The sequence below is a fragment of the Haemaphysalis longicornis genome, unplaced genomic scaffold (assembly GCF_048455015.1).
Source record: "Haemaphysalis longicornis isolate Haplotype H1 unplaced genomic scaffold, Haemaphysalis longicornis Haplotype H1 scaffold_1, whole genome shotgun sequence".
Lineage (NCBI taxonomy): Eukaryota > Metazoa > Arthropoda > Arachnida > Ixodida > Ixodidae > Haemaphysalis > Haemaphysalis longicornis.
This window is the reverse complement of record NW_027526203.1, coordinates 167936321-167957164: the sequence shown is the minus strand read 5'-3', so window position 1 is coordinate 167957164 and position 20844 is coordinate 167936321.

Here is a 20844-nt window from a genome sequence, read left to right as displayed (position 1 = left end):
GTAGACGTCATCAGTAGACGTCAGCAGTTCTAATTCAGCCTAATGTAAAATACGCTAATCATTCCTTTTTTATGGTGTTAGACTCATTTATCGGACAACTTCACCAAGGATCCTTCATCATCATCGTCAGAGACAGTTGGTTTTCCTGCAGGGCGTATTGGTGTACAACGGCATCAATGAGGACAGTAAAGCTTTGCTTTAAACAGAAAGGGACGATGCGACCGGATTAATGCCCGCTAATAGTCGGCGGTTGCTGGGAGAATCGAGAGAGCTTGGTGGTCTCCTGTATAATAATTTGCTTGTATGTTTGAGAACGAAATAAATTTGAACTTGAATTTGAATTTGAATTCGACTGTGGTCGCCGCCGAGCACGTGCCCGAGAATGATCAATGAAGGCTGCGGATTCACGCCTTTGCGGCGACAAAAGTAAGGCGGCACTTCGCAAATTGCAGTGACTTTAAGTACCAGTGGTGCCACAATAGCAGCACAGAAGGCCCATATTGATCTAGCCACCATAATGTTGCAAATATAATGCGAACAAGAACTGTTAATGACGCTTGCACACCAACTGTGCGCTATTTCTTTTCCCTGTAAAAAAATTTCACGCTACTAATAACCTTCCATCAATAATTATGTGGCGGAGAACCAGGCTAAAGACACGAACACGCCCTCCGGTTTCTGTTGGCATCCTGCCTTGATGACGTAGGTAGTTTGGGAGTACCCCAAACCAAATTATTAATTTTCTTTCTGGCAAGCCCGGAAGGTGCTTGTTACCACCTGCAGATCATTTTCATAGCCACAGCAAATAGAAGCGGAAACCTTTATTAACCGTCAGCGACAAATGCTTCGTCCACATGTTCCTGCTTCTATTCCCCACTGACCTCAATGAAGATCATGTCATGACACGCCGTGAAAAGCACTGCTTAGTGTAGAGTGAGTGGCTTGCACCTACGCATTATCGCCAGTAGGTAATCGCACGAACGCGATTATTTCCGTCGTCTTCTGCAGCATGCTCTTCAGTCCTCAGGTTCCTTCCGCAAGAACAGATTAACCTAGTGGAGCGGTAAATAAAAACGAACTTTGCTTACACAAAATCAGCAGCTTTGTTTTTTTTTTTTTTCGTGCTGTCTGTAAAACTTCTTGCGAGGAGTACCGAAATGTGCACATATCGCCGCACTTCATAGTTTGGTTGCGATCCCTTTTCGTGACCCTACTCCCGAAGTGGATGGCATGAGCGACAACAAACCCACGCGGCCCGTTCTCAGACAGTGAATTCTTTATGATTATAAAGGGAAGGGCTACACAAGCCTTTCCTTCTTCATGGTCATCATGGCGAAGGGCACTTTTTTTTTCAAGCGGGCTAAGATCGCTGTCACTAAACTCGAAGCTGAGTTGCTGCTTCGCCGGAAGGAAAAAAAAAAAAAAAAAAAACCTCGATATTTTACCTAGATGTTTAAAATAACAGGAAGAACAAAACTGTTTGCGTGAAAACGGAATATTAATAAACTAGTAATGATTATTTTCATAATTATTTCTAGTGGTACTGCGATGGCATTTTAACGAATCTTCTTCATGCCTTATTCTGTGTTGAGTGCTTTTTCTTTGCCAGTTCCCTAGCCTCTAAGGTACCTCAGACTATAACGACCCCTCCCCCCCCCCCCCCCTTTTCATTGAGCCTAAATTTCCCCTAGATTGCCCCCCCCCCCTCCCCCAATTTATGCCAGCCGCTTTTGGCGTGTTCTGCATCTCTTTAAAAACTCCAATTGAATACTTTTGCCCCCAAAACGAAGAAGGCGCAGATAGGACATCCTTGTGCGCCTGCGTCGTTTCGGATGAAAAAGTATTTAATGGAAGTTCTTCCAATAAGATTTTGTGGCAAGTACAGTGGCTGTCCGTGTGCCTTTGTTGCCCCTCTTCGTGTAGCGTTTTGTTCATTGGTGTGTTTATTTATTATTCAAAACCAGGGGTTGATGCCTTATGCTACGTGGATGATAACGATAACGACCTCACATTCCTTCACTTCTTTCTAATGCCTTCTCTTCTATAGTATACAGACAACAGGAGCTGTGGTGTCAGACAGCGCATTTTTTTCTATAAAAGAAAGAGGGGACAGAAACTAGCTAAAAATTGAAAGGATCGTTCCACTACGGTGAATCCGAATAATTGCGCTCCAACGGGGAAAGCGCCGATTGGTTCTTCTTGCTTATCCTGTTTTTGTTTCACTTAAATAGTTTAGACGCCACAACTTGGTCAAAAAACTCCCGTTGAGCTCTGCGTCGTTTACTGTTCTTCGGCTCGACGAGAGCGACGCTGAACATCGGCCATGTTGGTCGAAGTACCTGGCCCATCCGTCCTCTTAAACTACTGCGAAATGATAAAGGCGGTAGAGGGGATACGAGGATATCATGCCCCGCAAGCCATTAACCCGGCTATATATATACGCTAACCTCGCCTCCATACTGTCGCTCTCCATTGGTGCATACTACGGCTGCTGTCCCTATAGCATGGTCGCCGATACAGTTCCATCAGGTAGTTCGTAATAATCGCAATGCCGGGTGGAGGGGCAGCGGCGCAGTGAAGCAGGCAGCAGACGATGCGCTTGGAACGCTCCCGCCCGCAGCGCGGCACACCGGCGCTCCTGAGAGTTGCCTACCGACGTTTCTTCATGCTCGCGCGGCATCCTCTTCATCTGTGACCTTGAAAGGCTTCACACTCTGACTGAACGACATTGCTTAGTAACGCTGTTTCTTGGCATCCCTCCGCTCTGTGACCTTGATTGATAAGCTTCACTCACAGCAGACGCGATTTCCCGGAATTGAAGTTCTCTTTCTCGTCGCTTTTAAAACATGCACCTACAGCCTTCTTGTACCCTCTACGTACGTACATCGATGCCTTCAATCATAAAGATCGCTATTTGCTGCTCAGTTGTCTTGTCATAGTTCTTAGCACGGTGCGGTCACAAGGTATCTTTCACTTCTGCCATAACCTTTGGGGTACATGCTAAAGTGCGGTGACTGTTCGGGGATACTTTCATTATCCATATGTTTCTGTTATTGGGGCGGTTAAATCAATTCCGTGAGACACCGCTGCACCTCTCTTAGCCAAATCCACACTACATTTATTCCGTTTCTTGCATCCCTCTGGTACATTCTTGTGGGGTATACAACAAGACGCAGGCGTTCACAAGGTTGACGTGCACAATTCTTTGGGCTTGATTTCTATCGCACATCCTATATTACACGCAAGTCCCCTTAGTCTTATTTTCTTTCAGATTCACGGCTTGTGTTCCTCGCTCACTTGTGGTTATACCTTGCTGGCGGGCGAGTCGATTATGGGAATACGGAGCTCGCTTCCTTAAAGGGACACTGAAGTGATTTGTAAACAATGCGGGATTACGAGCGCAAATTGTAGTCCGGAGTCCCTAGGCCCTGTTTCGACCACTCTGAGCGCGTTTACGCGAATTTATTTAGTAGAAAAATCAATTCGAAAATGCTGTCCTCCTCTCTTTACGCTCGCCCATTTTCTGTGGAGTTTTCGTGTGACGTCAGCAGGAGAGGAGCTGGCAATTGGCTGCGCTACTGCACGGCTCGCCGACCTTCCGCGACCGAGTCAGTCGGCCCAGCGTTTAGTCCGCCGGACGCCGACGGGTCGTCGCAATTCGCTCGATCAGTTGAAACTAAGCCACAACACGTTTGGGAATGGACGAATGTGCCTTTCTTTACTTCGTTAGTTTGTACACTGTATCTAGCTCCAAGTCAAGGTCGCTTCAAAGTTCACACAAGCGCTGCACAAGCGCACATGCGACGCTTCGCTGACTGGTACGCCAGTAGGAAAATATAAGGCCTCTTGAAGGGGGAGAAGAGTCAGCGAAGTCAATATAGGTACTAAGGAAATAAAATCAACAGATTTTTTATCGTACAGCGTAAAACTAGGGTGCGGGAAGCACTTTTTTGCGCTGGGCGAACAAGCACAGCGGTCAGCAGCACGACTACGCATCTGCGAACGCTTTTCCGTCTACGAAATGCAATTGCTAGACGTGAGCTATTGTGGAAACTCGGGGGACGCTTACTGCACGAGCGCAATACAACAAATAGTCACCTAAGCTGCTTGAAATACTAAAAATAAATAGAAGTGTAAACTGGTTATACATTATATTGCTTATATTTCCATCATCGACATCGCCCCTTCCGTAGTCCAGTGGTCTGGAGCGCTAGGTATGCCACTCCAGTTGTTTTGCCAGTCACAAGTTCAAATCCCCGCGGGTACATGCTTTTTTTTTTATAAGTTCACTTTTTCGTTTTTCGCCGATGTTTTCTATACTGGGTTCACCTTTTTTGGGGCCTCAACGTTCATTGCTCCACGAACTAGTCCACAGAACTCGCGCAGGCTGGCACTGGCGCGCTAGCGAGTTCTCGTTGGCGTGCTGCTGCCATATGCACCGACTGCATGCAGGCAGTGGGCCCAGGCCAGAATCAACAGACCCTTGGACTGGTGCGAACACGCTTTTTACGATACAGGCATGAGTGAGGCAAGCTCCAAATATGGGGGAAAAGCGCATGCATTTGAGCGTCTGCGGGGACGCGGAGGGCGTTCATGCACTGCGTAGGGCTCAGCCAATGAATGCGACGATTCCAAGCCGTCCTGGGAGGCTTATCTTATGCATTTTACAGTCGACAACATGGCAGAAGCGCGGTACTACGATTACTGTGATATTGAGAATGCCCATCCAACGATGCCATCGGATGTCAAACATGTTGTTTTACAGAACCGAAACCGAAACCGAAACTTGTTTGATTGCTAACCTTGGGCATCGTCCAATCACGGTTCCCCCTCCTCTCAACGTCACAGCTTAGTTGGTGCGGCCGCCGCAAACCGCGCATGGTAGTTTTTCTTCTTTCGCGCTTTGTAAAATAATTATCGATTAGTCAACCGGATAAACGATGAAAAGTAAGCAAATTTGAGCCAGTCTACGCAGTGCAAGCAAAAACGGGAGCTTGAAAAATTCACTTCAGTGTCCCTTTAAGCCACAGCCGCTTTCGGCGGAGTAATGCTTGCACACTCCTGTCAGCTTAGGGTCGGTGATGAGGGCTTGATGCGTCTCTGAAAGCGGGGCTATATGTATACGGCCCAGCACAGCCGAAATTAGCGTTGATGAGGAGACGCCAAAATATATGTTGAAGATGCCACTAGACATTTGGTGTGGCTCTGAAAGGCGCGTATTAGCCGATCCACTTTCCCTGCCACTTTCAGCTTTTTTGGATCCAACATTCGCTGCTCTATTACAGCCGCTTGTTCCCGTGTACTTATTCGTAGTGCGTCGTCTGGTAGCTCCACCAAAATCCATGTGGTGACACCTGAAAATATTTTTCCGTATTTTTTAGATGCGACTGCATCTCATTCACTCGCCTTGTCCCTCCATACGGCGTTGTTGTTGTCCGTCCACACCCCTCCCCCATTCTCCTCGCCGCGCGAGCTGCGCTCTCCGCCGCTCACCCCCTCTCCTCTCCGATAGCGAACACTCTCTCGCGAGGGGCATTGGATTGGATTGGATTCGATTGGCTTGGCTTGGCTTGGCTTGGCTTGGCTTGGCTTGGCTTGGATTGGATTGGATTGGATTGGATTTGGATTGGATTTGATTAAAGTGGATTGTGTTGGATTGTGTTGCGTCATAGCCGCGCCACGTTGCGTCATAGCCGCGGTCGTTCCAGCACCGGCGTTCCGATTTCCATCGATGCGTTGAATGGAGCCTAACAATTCTGCTATCGCCCGCGCAACCGCAACAAGCACCGATCACTGTAATAACAGGAATGCTAGCACCACTGAAGACAAGGCTGCGAAGCGGCGTGAACGTGATGCTGAACGCAAACGATTGAAGCGAGCAGCCGATTCCGAACTTCGTAAACGTGATACCGAACGCAAACGGTTGAAGCGAGCAGCCGATGCTGAACTTCGTCAACGTGTACACTTCAGCGACCACAAGGCCGTCATCGTTAACGTTACGCCACGTGTTAAATAAATAATACATCATACGCGTTCCTCACACGTTTCACGCAATTAGAGAATCAACCCAACGGAAACACCAAGTGAACCCCCAAGATGCGTCGCATCTCCACAGGGTTCCCCTCGCGGGAAGGTGGGGTAATTTTTTGCATTTTATAGCACCGGTTCCATGCATAGCACGCTCACAAAAGAAATTCTGGATTTATACTTCACGAACATGGTTTTTTTTGTTCGCCCCAAACGCTGGCTCTTTCGCTTTTCGTTATTTCGTGGTGCTTATAATAATGACTCTAGAAAGCGCACGTGCATTATTGAATGCTCGCTTGTCATCTAGATGCGCATGCAAATCGAACGCGCGTTCCTCAAGTGCCTTCCAGCAGTCGTGACGGGCTCAGAAGCGGAGGCGCGCGTCACATTTGAATATTTCCCAGAATGCCGTTCGAGATAGGAAACAAGTTGACAAGGAGGCACTTCTTAATCTTGCATTGTATGCTATGCGGGCGGTGCGACTCCGTTCCCCGCTGGAGAATGAAGCGTGCATACTTGATGGATGCGCGGAGCTTTGATTCGCTGAACACAGACCTGCTGCGCAAAGCACTCGCAATGGAACTGCAAGAGAGTGGCTGTCATTATTCTTCCTCGAACGCATTACGATCCTCTGCACAGTATCACTCAGCTTCACTGTTTCTGGGATGCTGGGCATCGCACCGGCTAGCCCATTAAGGTGAATTATTATGCTTTAGAGTTTGCGCAAGCACTGCTCCCACGGGGCCCCTCGCCTTTCGCGCTTACAGGGGAAGTATGCGTTTACAGGCTTCGCTACAAGATTTCCGCTCTAACTTTGGTACAGCGCTGCCTAACCCCGTAAAACTACTACGGGTGCACGGTTAATGAAATTTTCATATCGACAGGAATGACAGTATTGGGGAAAGAGAGGCCGCAACATCTCACCGCAAAGTAACGTGTGTGCGCAAGTCGTTTATCGTTTTTGTTTTCCTTGTGTGCCATCCGCCATAAAAAAAAAGAAAAGGCGGGGACCTGGCTGCTGAATTGGCAGACGCGTCTTGCGGAAGCTACGCGTATTATCCCTTGTGCGGGTTCAAAGGAGGCTGCCGGATGAAACGTTTTCTTATTTACTGCTCTGACACGAGTTTCGCTTGTAGCTCTTAAATCATGGATATAAGGAAGAGGTGCATATAGAGCGTCTAAAATGTTGTAGAGCTATGTTACTGCATTACGGTTGCCTTTGCCAGAAGGAAAAAAAAGGGCCAGATGTTTTAACGTGTAAGGTAAGCTGTAAAAGTAAAAATTGCTTTCATTTGAAAGGTATGCGCTCACTGGTAGTAATAAGCATTCAATGCTCAACAAATAATAACAATCGACACAAAGTTGGTATAGCAGAATAATGGCTTTCTGCAGTGCTTAAGGCGCAATGCGAGCATACAGTGCCATAACAAGCAAAAAATATTTAGGCGAGAAACGTAAGATTAAAATAGCGAATCAGAGTTTGCTATACCTCTAAAATCATCTAAAATTACCGGGTACAGGCCGAAAGCTGATGGCGCACCTTGCTAATGACTTGTTCTTGAACGCTGCTGATGAACTAATTAGATCTGTATAGTACATATGGTGGGCGTCTCTTTGCACCGTGGAACGGGGACAACTTTTTATAGACACGTGAGGGTTCACCATCGAATCTTCCTTCTCATCAACGGAAAAGGGTACCTCACGAAGCGTCATCTGCATGTAGTGATTTATTGATTGATTGTAGGGTTTTAACGCGCCGTCGCAACGCAGGCGATGAGGGGCGCCGTAGTGGAGGGCTACGGATAAATTTTTACCATCTGGGGATCTTAACGTGCGCTGAAACCTCGAACACACAGGCGTTTTTTGTGTATAATGATTTAGACTCAAACTATCTTCCTTTTTTTTTGCGAGCCTGGGTATCAAAGCGTGAAAAGGAAGCTTGAGACGTCCATCCGGCCCCCCGTATGAGCTGGGACGTAACCAATATCTCACTGAATAACTGAACGCCAGCGGTGACCAAGTGAAAACAGGCTTAACTAAAAAGAAATCAAGTGATGACTCAAACGTTTTGGCAAACATCGCCGTGAGACATTCACAGTCAGCAGCAATCAGCACAAGATAGTTTCAAATCCCTCCCCCCATCGGTGAGTGAGGCTATTGTAAATAATCATGCACCCCTCCGTGTAACGACGACGATGGTTGAGCGCCATTATTCTCGAGACGGATTCTTTGGTTGTCTGAGTTTTCCAAACCGCTTCGACCATGTCGTAATAGCGTGTATAGTTCGCTTGACCAACCACCTGACTGGTTCCCTCTTTTGAACGCTTGTGTGTGTTTGCCTGAATTTTGATGTGTATGTGCTTCTCATAACTTCAGTGTATTTTTTTGTTTGCTTGTATTCCTCCTACTGCAACGTCTGAGCGGAGCCCGGAGAGGAGCAGAAGAGTCTGAGGCCCTGGAAGGAGGGCACCACCCCTAAGACAACCGCGCCACCTCCTTTTTTCCTAATAATAAACGTTTCATCTCTCTCTCCCATGTAATAACGAAAAAAAAAAAAAGTAAGGGAGCAATGGGATTGACACCGGCTTCATAACGGGAGCGACCCAGGTTCGATCCCGGCCGCGGGAAGCGTTTATTTCTTTCACTTCACCCACAATCATCCATCATCATCATCGTTACAGAAAGTTAGCTTTCCTGCAGTGCGTTTTCAGGTTACAGACGCCAGCAGTGAGAACACTAAGGCTTCGCTCCTTAAACCGCTTTAAGCAGGATTAACTATTCCTTTTTTTTTAGAGCCGTTCAGTGATCTTGTAGGCTGCGCGGCAATATCTGCGAGTGGCAAAGCCGCAATCATGGCCCATCTCAGCCCGCTGAGTTGCCGCAACAAGGATTATTTTTCCGGCCCCAGACCCACGGCTTAATTGTGGCGCCTTTTAAAACTACCGTAAATTTCGTTTCGCGTAAATTTGTCTGGGCCGAAAATGAGTCGATGAAGCTCCAGGAAAACAGTGATGAAGGCAAAGCTCACCATTGCGATTTCTCGGCATCTGGGTTAAGACTGCAGAAATGTTTGCCCTTCTCCAAGGGGTGGCTGTTAAGCTTCTTTTATACTTTTCTACAGCGAGCGCATGTCAGCATGCTTTCCCCAGGTGTGCATAACTTGATTGAAACGCAAGTACCAAAACAGGTTGAATTTGGCCAAAGATATGGAGCGCTGTTTAGGGCGAACGTGCGACATTTGATGAGCTATATAAAAACCAGGTGATGTCGCGCTTTGCTCACCTAAACCAGTTTCACGCTACAGTTGTGTTAATTGACTTTCGCCTCCCCCCCCCCCCCCCCCCCCCCCCGACCCCCATCGCGAGGGGTCCCCGATTGCTCCACCGGTCTACAAAGGGTACCTGGCAGCCCCATAACTGAGTATCACTGTATGTTTAGTTGTTGAGAGACATTGGTAATACAATCATTCTGATTGAATGGATGAATCTATTGACAAGAAAAAAGGAAAGTCCACCAGCAGGCGCAATTTGTCACACCCAGGGGTGGACACCAGAACGAATGCTGGTGTGGGGAGGGGGGAAGGGGGTGTCAGAAAGATGAATAGGAGAGGTAAAGGAGAGATAGACTACAAGATTATAATAATGATAACTCACACACACACGCACACGCACGCACCCACACATGAAGAGAGTTAAAAAATAGGAAAGTCACTGGATGCCTGCACACCCACAGTCATTGGTGTGTAGCCACTGGGCCAGGAAGCGGCGTGCAGGGATGAGTTTTCCGAGGGGCATATAGAATTCAGTTGACACTGTAGCCGGAATGCTTCTCCCGAATACTTTTGGAGAAATCGCTTGCCAAAACGGCGGACAAACCTGCCCTTATGCGACTTGCGGCGCATCACGTGCTTCGCCACATCACGTGCTTCGCCACATCATGTGCTCCGCCGCATCAATTTCAGCCGCATGAAGTGTTTTGCGCAAACAGTAGGATGCTTTGACCAGAGTTTTTTCAGAAGAAAAGGACGACGTTTAGCGCTTTGTGCTAGAGTTATGATGATGTACAATTCTCCCTTTAAGGAAGTACTTCAGCACCATCAAGTCCATAGCAGTCTGCCTATGACTGCAGGACCCATGAAAGCTACATTTTTTTTCTTTACAACTCTTGTTTCAAAACCTTAAAAATAGTCGGTGTTCACTTAGAATAATCGATTTCCAGGGTTTTCAATGAGTAAATAAGCACCAAATGAATAAATAGATAGTAAGTAAATAAATCAACAATTGTTTCCCTCAACACACTTATACATTCCTGAATGTAAGCAAGTGCAACGAGTTCTAAATTAAGTCGTGGAGTTCGTGAGTTACATTGAAAGAACTGCATGTAAAAAATCCCACCCGTCCCAACAGAGCGTACATTGTAAGGTCACTGAAACATCCGACCTATACGAAAAACGAAGTTGAAAAGAACAGACGGGATACACATACATGGAATGGGAGGAAACGTGGTAACGGATACGTGAAGGTTTCGTTTTAAACCCAGGACGCGTGCTCGGTCAATGTGGTTCAAGCCTACACGCGCCTTTTTCGCATGATTTCATTCTTTTTTTCTAAGGTGCGCTTGGCGATAAGTACACGCACGGTTAAAACACACGATGTGAGAGCGGCTGCACGAAGAAGCGAGTCCGCCAATAACGTAGCCCAATTTCGGGGCCGGCTCGGTGAAAGGTTCTGAAGTTCGCAGACGACGCCCGCAGAACCGGAAGGCGACTGGCGTCGTCTCATCGCGTCCGTAACGGCTTCTTTGTAACCGATGAAGGACGGCGGGCCAGTGAGGCGAGAGGCATGTTTCAACACTTTCCGCTACTCTCGGCTGCTCTGGCCGAGAGCTCTTGTAGCTGCAGATGGCACTTGAAAGCAGCAACTACAAAAAAAAAAAAAGACGGGGGGGGGGCTTAAAAGAAGTTGCCGTTTCCCGACCAAACTTGCATGTTTCAGTAACAGCCCCCCTCCCACCCCCTCGCACTCCACACCACCCGCTCTTCTTTTCATAGTTAGCCACTATTGTATTTTGCGTTGTTTCATTGCCGAGGCTTTTATGACGACTGAAAAAAAGCAGTGAAAGCAAGCCTGCTCCTGGACTGCTTTTCACGCATAGACCGTCGTCGGACTAGGGCTCACTTTCGCATTTAACTTTTTGCTCTCTCTCTCTCTCTCTCTCTCGTTTACACATTTCGACTGTCGCAATTGTTTCTCCCGAAGGCCTCCGCTTCCTTTCTCTCGAACGCCTTTTCCCCCTTCGGCCTACTCCGCGCCTCGTCATTTGCGAACGACGTCGCTTCAAGCTCACCACAGTGCCCGCTCCCCTCTGGCGCTCGGGAAGAGCAGCCCAGGCGCAGGCACACACGCTAACGGACAGACGACGCCTCCCGCCTGCTCTTTCCGTCGAAGCGCTGCCTCCTCTAAATTGGCGTCCGTGGAGCCGCTGATTCACGTGAGGTGGAAACAGAGACGGACAGTTAGGGACCACCCGAAAGAAGACGCCGCGACTGAGGCCCAACGAGCGGTTGGTCCCTAGCATGCGCTCGCGTAACGAGCTGGCTCGTGGATACGCACGCTACTCTGTTAACCTAAAAGAACCACCACAAACGCGCCGACTGAATGGGCGCCGGAACAAGCCGTCGTACACCGCGTACTGGAAAACCCGAAGCCACCGCAGCGCCGCCGGTTCTCAAAGAAATAGGAGGGGCCCGCTGCAGCCTGGCCCGTAATGCGAGGTCTCGTCTTCACGGCGTTGTTTCTGCGCTCGGCAACAGGCTTGGTCGGTTAACTACACACACACACACACGCGGCTTGGTTCTGGTGAGAAGCTCGTGAGAAGCTTTGTGTGGCACAGTGGCAAGGGTTCTACACGTGCACTTTGGCGTCGCGCGCAAGCGTACCAGTGAAGCCGCTGGTGGGAGGAGTTTCTCGCGTCTTTTGGAGTTTCCGGTGTGTTTACGGTACTCTCGTCTCTTCGTTTCGGCGCTGCCGCCGCCGCCACCGGTGCCGACACATTCACCGCCGTCGCCACCGCCCTTCCGGTTTTGACAAGGAGGTCGACGAGCGAACGTTGCCGCGTGCGTGAGCCTTCGACTCCTTCCTCCGCGTTACGAAAATCCGCGCAACACCCGTTTCTTACAGCGCATTAGAGAGCGGAAAACCAGTCCCAGTAACGCACCCAGCACGCTGTCGGCACACCTGCGCATGCGCACAACCGGTTCAGCCGCCTCTGGGCACGCGCAGGGGTGCCGGCCGTTTAGCAAACCATATACCGGGGACAGTTCTTCACTCTGCTGTATGACTCTATTGACTGAAATAGTTTTCTGTAGATGGCCAAGTTAGTCGCCAAACGGAGCGTTGGTGTGTCTGAATCTCCCTGATTGATGCAGCGCCTAATGTCTTCTGTCTGTCTATTGACTTCAGAGGACGTACAAAATTTGTGGCCCGCGTGTAATAACTAATGAGGTTCGTGTATCATCATCATCATCATCATCATCATCATCATCATCATCATCATCATCATCATCAGCCTATCTACGCCCACTGCAGGGCAAAGGCCTCTCCCATTATTCTCCAGTTACATCGGTCCTGTGCCAACTGTGACCAATTTGTCCCCGCAAACTTCTTAATCTCATCTGCCCATCTAACTTTCTGCCGCCCCCTGCAACGCTTGCCTTCTCTAGGGATCCACCCTGTTACCCTTAATGACCAGCGGTTATCTTGCCTTCGCATTACATGCCCTGCCCACGACCATTTCTTTTTCTTAATCTCTACTAATATGTCCTTAACACGTGTTTGTTCCCTGACCCACTCCGCTCTCTTCTTGACCCTTAATGTTACACCTATCATTTTCCGCTCCATTGCCCGCTGAGTCGTTCTCAATTTAAGTTGAACCCTCTTAGTGAGCCTCCAGGTTTCTGCCCCGTAGGTGAGTACCGGTAAGATGCAGCTGTCATACACTTTCTTCTTCAGCGACAATGGTAGGCTGCTATTCATTATCTGAGAATGTCTGCCATACGCACTCCACCCCGTTCTTATCCTTCGAATTAAAAGTTCTTATCCTTCGAATTATCTCTGCCTCATGGTTGGGATCTGGGGTCACAACTTGGCCTAAGTAGATATATTCGCTTACCACTTCCACTGCCTCGCCACCTATCTCAAACCGCTGTGCTGTCCCGAGGTTATTGATCATTACTTTAGTTTTCTGCATATTAATTTTCAGGCCCACGGTTCTACTCTGTTCGTCCAGTGCGGAAAGCATGCTTTGCAATTCGTCCCCCGAGTTACTTAGCAAGGCAACGTCATCAGCAAATCTGAGGTTACTGAGGTATTCTCCATTAACCCTTACTCCCACCTGTTCCCAATCCAACGTTCTGAATACTTCTTGTAAACATGCTGTGGATAACATTGGAGAGATTGTGTCTCCTTGTCTGACGCCCTTCCTTATAGGTATTTTACTGCTCTCCTTATGGAGGATGATGGTAGCTGTGGACCCATTGTAGATATCCTCTAGTATTCTTACATAATGCTCATCTACCCCCTGGTTCCGTAATGCCTGAATAACTGCTACGGTATATCATAGCCTGATATCTCCACTGCCTACTCAAAAAAGTGACACAATGACCCTCTGTAGGCTACATCAGCCATGTTGCAAGCTTTCTCACTTACGATGTTTCATGGGGACAATACAATAAAAATACGGGCCAGCTTGTCGATGACCAGCACGCCGAACACAGACGCACCTGATTTTGCTATGAATATGGTAGGTTGTAAATATTGCACAGATGCAACCTAGCATCACAGCGAAACTTTTGCGGTAATGGAAAAAAAAAGGGGGGGGGGGATGTAGTTACATATCAAACTACTCTGGTTATCACCGAACTGTTGTGACCTTTTTAAAGGAACCATGAATTGTCAAAATAGTTCTATGGTTCATTGCAAAGACTGCCGCGTCAAAATAGCAATCATGCAAATAAATGTTAGCGCAAACAAAACAGACACAAGAGTAGGGACTCACTAGGGAGTATATCGCGCTCTCCCATCTTTCTATTTTACGGGTGTTTAAAGGAGACACTGAAGTGATTTGTAAACATTGCGGGATTACGAGCGCAAATTGTAGTCGGAGTCCCTAGGCCTTGTTTCGACCACTCTGAGCGCGTTTACACGAATTTATTTAGTAAAAAATCAATTCGAAAATGCTGTCCTCCTCTCTGCATCCTCGCCCATTCTCTGTGCCGTTTCGTGTGACGTCAGCAGGAGATGATCTGGCAATTGGCTGCGCTACTGCACGGCTCGCCGGCCTTCCGACAGAGTGAGTCGGCCCAGCGTTTCGTCCGCCGGCCGCCGAGGGGTCGTCGCAATTCGTTCACTCAGTTGAAACGAAGCCAGGACACGTTTGTGAATGGAAGAATGCGCCTTTCTTTACTTCGTTAGTTCGTACACTGTATCTAGCTCCAAGTCAAGGTCGCTTCACACAAGCGCACATGCGACGCTTCGCTGACTGGTAAGCCAGTAGGAAAATATAAGGCCACTTGAAGGCGGAAGAAAAGTCAGCGAAGTCAATATAGGTACGAAGGAAATAATATCAACTGAAAATTTTACCGTACAGCGTAAAACTAGGGTGCAGGAAGCACTTTTTTGCGCTCGGCGAACAAGCAGAGCGGTCAGCAGCACGACTACGCATCTGCGAACGCTTTTCCGTCTAAGAAATGCAATTGCTAGACGTGAGATATTGTGGAAACTTGGGGGACGCTTACTGCACGAGCGCAATACAACAAATAGTCACCTAAGCTGCTTGATATGCTAAAACTAAATAAAAGTGTAAAATGGTTATACATTATATGCCTTATATATCTAAGGCTAGCAGCGCTCGCCCGTGGCCGAGTGGTCTGGAGCGCTTGGTATGTTATTGCAACTGTTTTGCAAGTCACCAGTTCGAATCCCCGGGGGTACATTCCTTTTTTTCTTATAAGTTGACTCTTTCGTTTTCGGCCAATGTTTTCTATACTGAGTTCACCTTTTTTTGGGCCGTAACGTTCACTGCTCCACGAACCAGTTCACAGAACGCGCGCAGGCTGACACTGGCACGCTAGCGAGTTCTCGTTGGCGTGCTGTTGCCATAAGCACCGACTAATTGCGGGCAGTGGGCACAGGACAGAATCCACAGACCCTTGGCCTGGTGCGAACACGCTTTTTACGATTCAGGCATGAGTGAGGCAAGCTCCAAATATGGGGGGAAAGCGCGTGGCATTTGAGCGTCTGCGGGGACGCGGAGGCGTTCATCCACTGCGAGGCCTCGGCTAGTGATTGGTATACGATTCCAAACCGTCCTGGGAGGCTTATCTTATGCATTTTACAGCCGACAACATGGCAGAAGCGCGGTCCGACGATTGCTGAGATATCGAGAATGCCCATCCAACGATGCCGCCGGATGTCAAGCATGTTGTTTTTTGTTTTACAGAACCGAAACCGAAACTTGTTTGAATGCTAACCAATCACGGTGCGTCTCCTCCCGTCGTCACAGCTTTTAGTTGGTGCGGCCACCGCAAACCGCACATGGTAGTTTTTCTTCTTTCGCGCTTTGTAAAATAATTACCGACCTGTCAACCGGATAAACGATGAAAAGTGCGGTAATTTGAGACAGTCTACGCAGCGTAAGCAAAAACGGGAGCTTGAAAAATTCACTTCAGTGTCCCTTTAACGCCAATATAACTGCCTTGAGGTCACGTACCAAACGTAACTGTTTTGGTTTTAATGTAACGGTCAGTTACACTCCAATAAAAATCATTGCAAGGGTAATTTATTATTTTTGGAGAAAGTAATTGTAACAGTATGCTCTGTTCATTTATTCGGTAACGCGTACTCGTTTGTATTGACGACGTACTTGTCACCGCTACAAAGTTCAGACTGAGAGGAGAGCAGGACTAACGCTGTGGTGTTCTGTTAGTTCGACTTGACTGACTCACTAAAAACGAAGTTACCAAATCACAGTAGGGAGGAAGAATGGCTAGGCTGCGAAGGTAAACGTCACAACAGATGCTGAACACAAGCAGAGCAGGAGGCGGAGGAGTAAAGTATATTCCGGCGATCCTTGGGTGCTGGTGTCTGTGGAACCCCCTTGGTGTGGGTATAATCTAATCCGGGATACCGAGGCCTTTACTTGCCACCCCGGCCCTCTTAGGCTACGCTTGGGGCAGCTTAAAAAAATCACGCAGTAACTGTTCCGAGAGTGATCGAAATGATGCGTAGTCGCCTTCTGTTGTCGTCATATGCTGTTGTGCGCGTAATGGCGAGAAATACCGCGAAAGGATCACGAAAGCAGGAGCGTGGTTGCAACGTCGAAAGGGTCGACCAGCACTAGAAGAGACAAAGAATTGCTGAAAACTCCCTACCAAGTGGTAATTCTCAGGTAACTGCGTAAGCCGCGATGCTGTACAAAGCCCCTTTAAAGTCGGCCCACTGCTGTACAGATGTGCATTGCTGGTGACAGCGGTAGAGGCCTACCTACTTTCCCACCTTAAGAGGGGAAACAACAAGGCTTCAGTGAGGGAGAAAACTTGATTACATAATGCTACAGGACCGGAGAGAGACTCTCAGAGCACTGAGAACGTCCGCGTACTGTTGCGCGGGAGTGGGGCGCTTCTCCTGGCACACAGTTCGCGTACCACGCGAGAGAGTCGGAAATTTGAACGACCCACACTGTTACGAATAATTGTACATGGTACCTCGGGGCTTCGGGATGGCTCGGGGGCCGGAGGAGAGCAGTTGGCAGCTCTTTATGCCCCATAATCGTTTTTCGCGCTTGCTCCGGGAGCAGGTTCCTCGAGGTTGTCTTCTTCGCTGGCTAGCGATGTTTACTTTTTCCTTTTCGGTACAGTTGATGGGAAAGAGATTCCGAAATGCCTGAGAGTAGGGAGAATTTTTTTGAGGGCCAATATTAGCAGCCCCTGGGACATTCTATTAAATTCTTCCTTAAGACCATTTGTATCTCTCGAAACACTATACACGAAGTCTTCTTCAGGTCGGCTTCACAATTCTACTTTTATGCCTTGTTGAGAAGGCACTATTTCAGGGGCAATATAACCGGTCATACGAAAACATGAAGGCCGTACGCTATTTATTAATAGCATCTTCGCATGCGGCGAAAGTATGACACATGAAGTGCTACAGACGCACACTAAACACTTAAGAATTTAGAGTTCATGGCTGGAGGGGTTCTCCTTATGTTTCAAGCCGCAGATGGTATCTGTTGTGGTCAACATGTCATCTTCTTTGATGATCTCGTTTCGTTTTTGTTAAACAAATATAGTACTTCCTTTAACCCGCCGCGAAAGCGCCTATGCTTGACGAATTCGCCGCCCGTATTGGTACAGTAGCGGCCCCTGGATGTGCATGCACATATGGAAAGAATTTGGAGGCCCTAACACATGATCATCGTGGGTTAAATACCTCACCGACAATAAGGCACTCTGGATAGACATTGCATGCCACAATCTTTGACGACCCATCGTACCGTCCTAGCCCCGCTGGAAAATGCTCTCAGTACACGTGGGACCAGCGTTGTCTCATTTGGCAGTGATATATGAAACTAGCTTTTAATTGGCCATTCTTTTAAGCAACTCGTTACTTCGCTCATAGTTAAGAGACTCATAAATCGCAATATCGTGCAGATGTGACTAGTTCCCGCTTCTTCTAGCAAACACGCGTACAAAGAGTGTTTTCAAAGCTGGTAAAATTAGCGCCGCTTCGGCCTCTAGCAGTTCTCAGCTGCCCATGCGGTCCCTTGCGAGGCCCTCTATCGACTTCATTTGTTGTCCCCCAGAGGGAAGAAGCGGCGACGACGTGGTGGCCGTCCCGGAAGGCTCATCCGTGCGCCGTTCATCTCCGTCGACAGCGGTGCTGTACCCGAGCACAAACGTTTTCATTGTCCTCGATAAGTGGCAGCAACCACACACATTTGAGGGCCGCGGTTATTAATATAGGGGCCGCGGCAGAGACGGCTCCCTGGAAGCGCGAACAAAACAAGGGAGCGAGGAGCATGGAAAGCGGGCTGCAAACGACCAGCGCCATCGACAGAGTGGAATCGGACGCGCGCACCGTGCAATTTGCGGCCCTCCCGGCGGGCGGATAATGGCTTCCAATGCGCGGCGGCCTCATCCGCGAATTGCGGCGGCGGCGTCGGCTCTCTGTTTGCTTGCCCCTCTCCACACCTCACGGCTCGCTTCACTCTTCCCCGTCGCTTTCTTCCATCGTTTCACCGCCAGATAGAGCAAACAACGTTTAGCGATGGTGCCACGTTTACCGCCTGTTGCTGCCGCCTGCCGGAGGCTCCCTCATATGACCGGTGCGATGCGTACGCAGGTATCCACGCGAACTATTCGGAGCCCCTCTCTCTGAGCTCAGCGGCAGAAAACTGCGTAAACGCCCGGGTACTTCGTCACTCGCGCGCACACGCATCAGCTTCGCTCCGGGCGCGATGCCGTGGAGGGAAAGGGGTGCGCCCTTGATGTGCGCCAAAAGATTGCTTATATGAATATGTTTGAATTTCGCCTCCACCAGAAATGATACCCGTGGTCCTGAATTGAACCCGCCACCATAGAGCCAACACTGCATACACCACGGCGCCACTTGCAGTGTGTGACATACTTCAGTTATTTCGACGGACATGGGCAGCGACCATGTGTAACCACACACATTGACGGCTTTGGGCTTAATTTGGGCTTAAGCGCAAATGATACCCCTGTAGCGAGGTTAGGAAACTGGTCACGCTACAGCGCCCGGTACACGGTTCAATCACCTGTGCGCGCGTAGAAGGGTCGAACCCGGTAATGCGCACGCGCAGGTGGTTCGGCCTTTGATGGGGCGCGATAGCGTGCCAGGTTTTCTCCGTGCTAGAACTCTCTGTAGAAACGTTATACAACCGTAAGTTTTAGCTTCATTTTCATCCACTAAGCCCACAAAACCGGATAATCCGAAATGGATTGTCTTTAGGCGTCGTTAGGCAACCCCTGCTAACATCCGAGAAGAACAACGAACAGCTGCCGTGAGTTGAAGATAACTGATCCACTGAACCCGACTCATCCCTTCACGACTGAAAAAAAAAAAAAAAAAGAGGCCTATGGCTAAACAAGCGAATAAAAGAATTTATGGTTTTTTTTTCTTCTGCGCAGCAACCTTGCAGTTCGAATGCGCCAAACACAGGGTAATAACGAATTAATGAGCGAGTTTCATCGTGAAAACAGCTCAAGGAAAGACGACGACAGAAATAAAGTAAACACAAACACGGCGCGGTTTTCAGCGCCGTGTTTGTGTTTACCCTATCTCTGTCTTCGTCTTTCTTTGCGCTGTTTTCACCATGAACGTGCACCACCTTGTCCACTTCTCCGCACTCGTACATGAGCGAGTCGTTTGACTGGTGCATCATTCTGTTAATTTAGTTTCACGGCCGCTTGATTGAGTGGTGGGTTAGTTGGTTGCCGATCGGCTGACTCACTTGAAAAAAAAAAAAAAAAAAAACTGGTCTATAGGTTGTAAAACTGTTGGATGGGTTTAATAGACCAAAGTCATTAAATGACCTATCGGTGGCGTACAAGTAACTTGGAGGGCTGACAAGACGGAGATTATTATTTGATGCATTTATTATCTGTTAAGTACGCTTGTTTGGCTGAGTCTGCATATTGGTAAGCTGATCGACCGCACAAAATCTACACTTCTTAAATTGATTCATGTGTTCTCTGAACGACATAGCGATCAAATATTTGAGTAGTTAGATGTATATCTTTCGATGTCACAATACTGCCCCTGGATAGACAGACCGTCGCTCACCGTCGTTTTTCCCCGCGTAAAACAGTCAGCGCTCGAACGTTGCTGGGGGCTCCCCGTTTCTGCCGCGTGCCACGAACTGACACGCCCGTACGCGGAAAACCGAAGCCCGCCGGAAGAAGCGGACGGCGGAGGTGGTAATGGTTCGCTTTGCTCGTTCGCGCTGGCGCCGCTGCCTGCGGCGGTGGGAGCCGTGCGGCTTGGTTAGCATCGCCCCCAACCCCTGCCCCTTCTCCATCGTGGCTGCTCCAACTGTGGCCGGAAAATGACCGCACGCGGTGCCTGCAGGGCTGCCACTCCGGCGGCTGCGGTAACGAGCCTCGCGCTTATAAACGGGCCTACGCGGGGGCTGCGCCAATGTTCGCTGAACCGAACCTTCATTTGTCACGGGCCCAGATGAGGCGCTGAAAAACACAGCCGCGGGAGTGAAGGGGCGAGGGCGCGTTAGGTGCACAGTGGCTTGGCTGTACGGGTGCTGCGCATCAACACCTGGACGCTGCTCGTCTTCATGACGCTGCTGCGGGAACGAAATTATTCCCTTCTGTTTCTGCTGCGGCTGGTGGTCGCCGTTCAGGTTTGTACGGGCAAAGCAGCGCCTGATGCCCTACTGTGGCGCGAGATGTCACAGATGGTGCTAAACCTCTGTGTCCTCCGGCTGCGGCGAGGTGCTCAGAGAGACGCGTCTTCATATGGATTGGGCTTTCATGGAATGTGCCAGAAACGGAGTGAGCCGCCGCAGGCCCGACAGCATGCGACAGCTCCCGACGAGCAGAATGAAATTATGGTAAGCGTCGTCTGCTACAAGGGATGAGGAAAAGGAAGTCACAAGAGATGGGATGCCCGATCATATCTGGCTGGGTTCCTGGTTAGTGGCGAGCAGCGTTCGGTTGTAACTGCGTCGGATTTGCGTGTTCGCGCGTTCATTCTGTGTGTGAAGTGTAATTCCGTCACCGGGGGC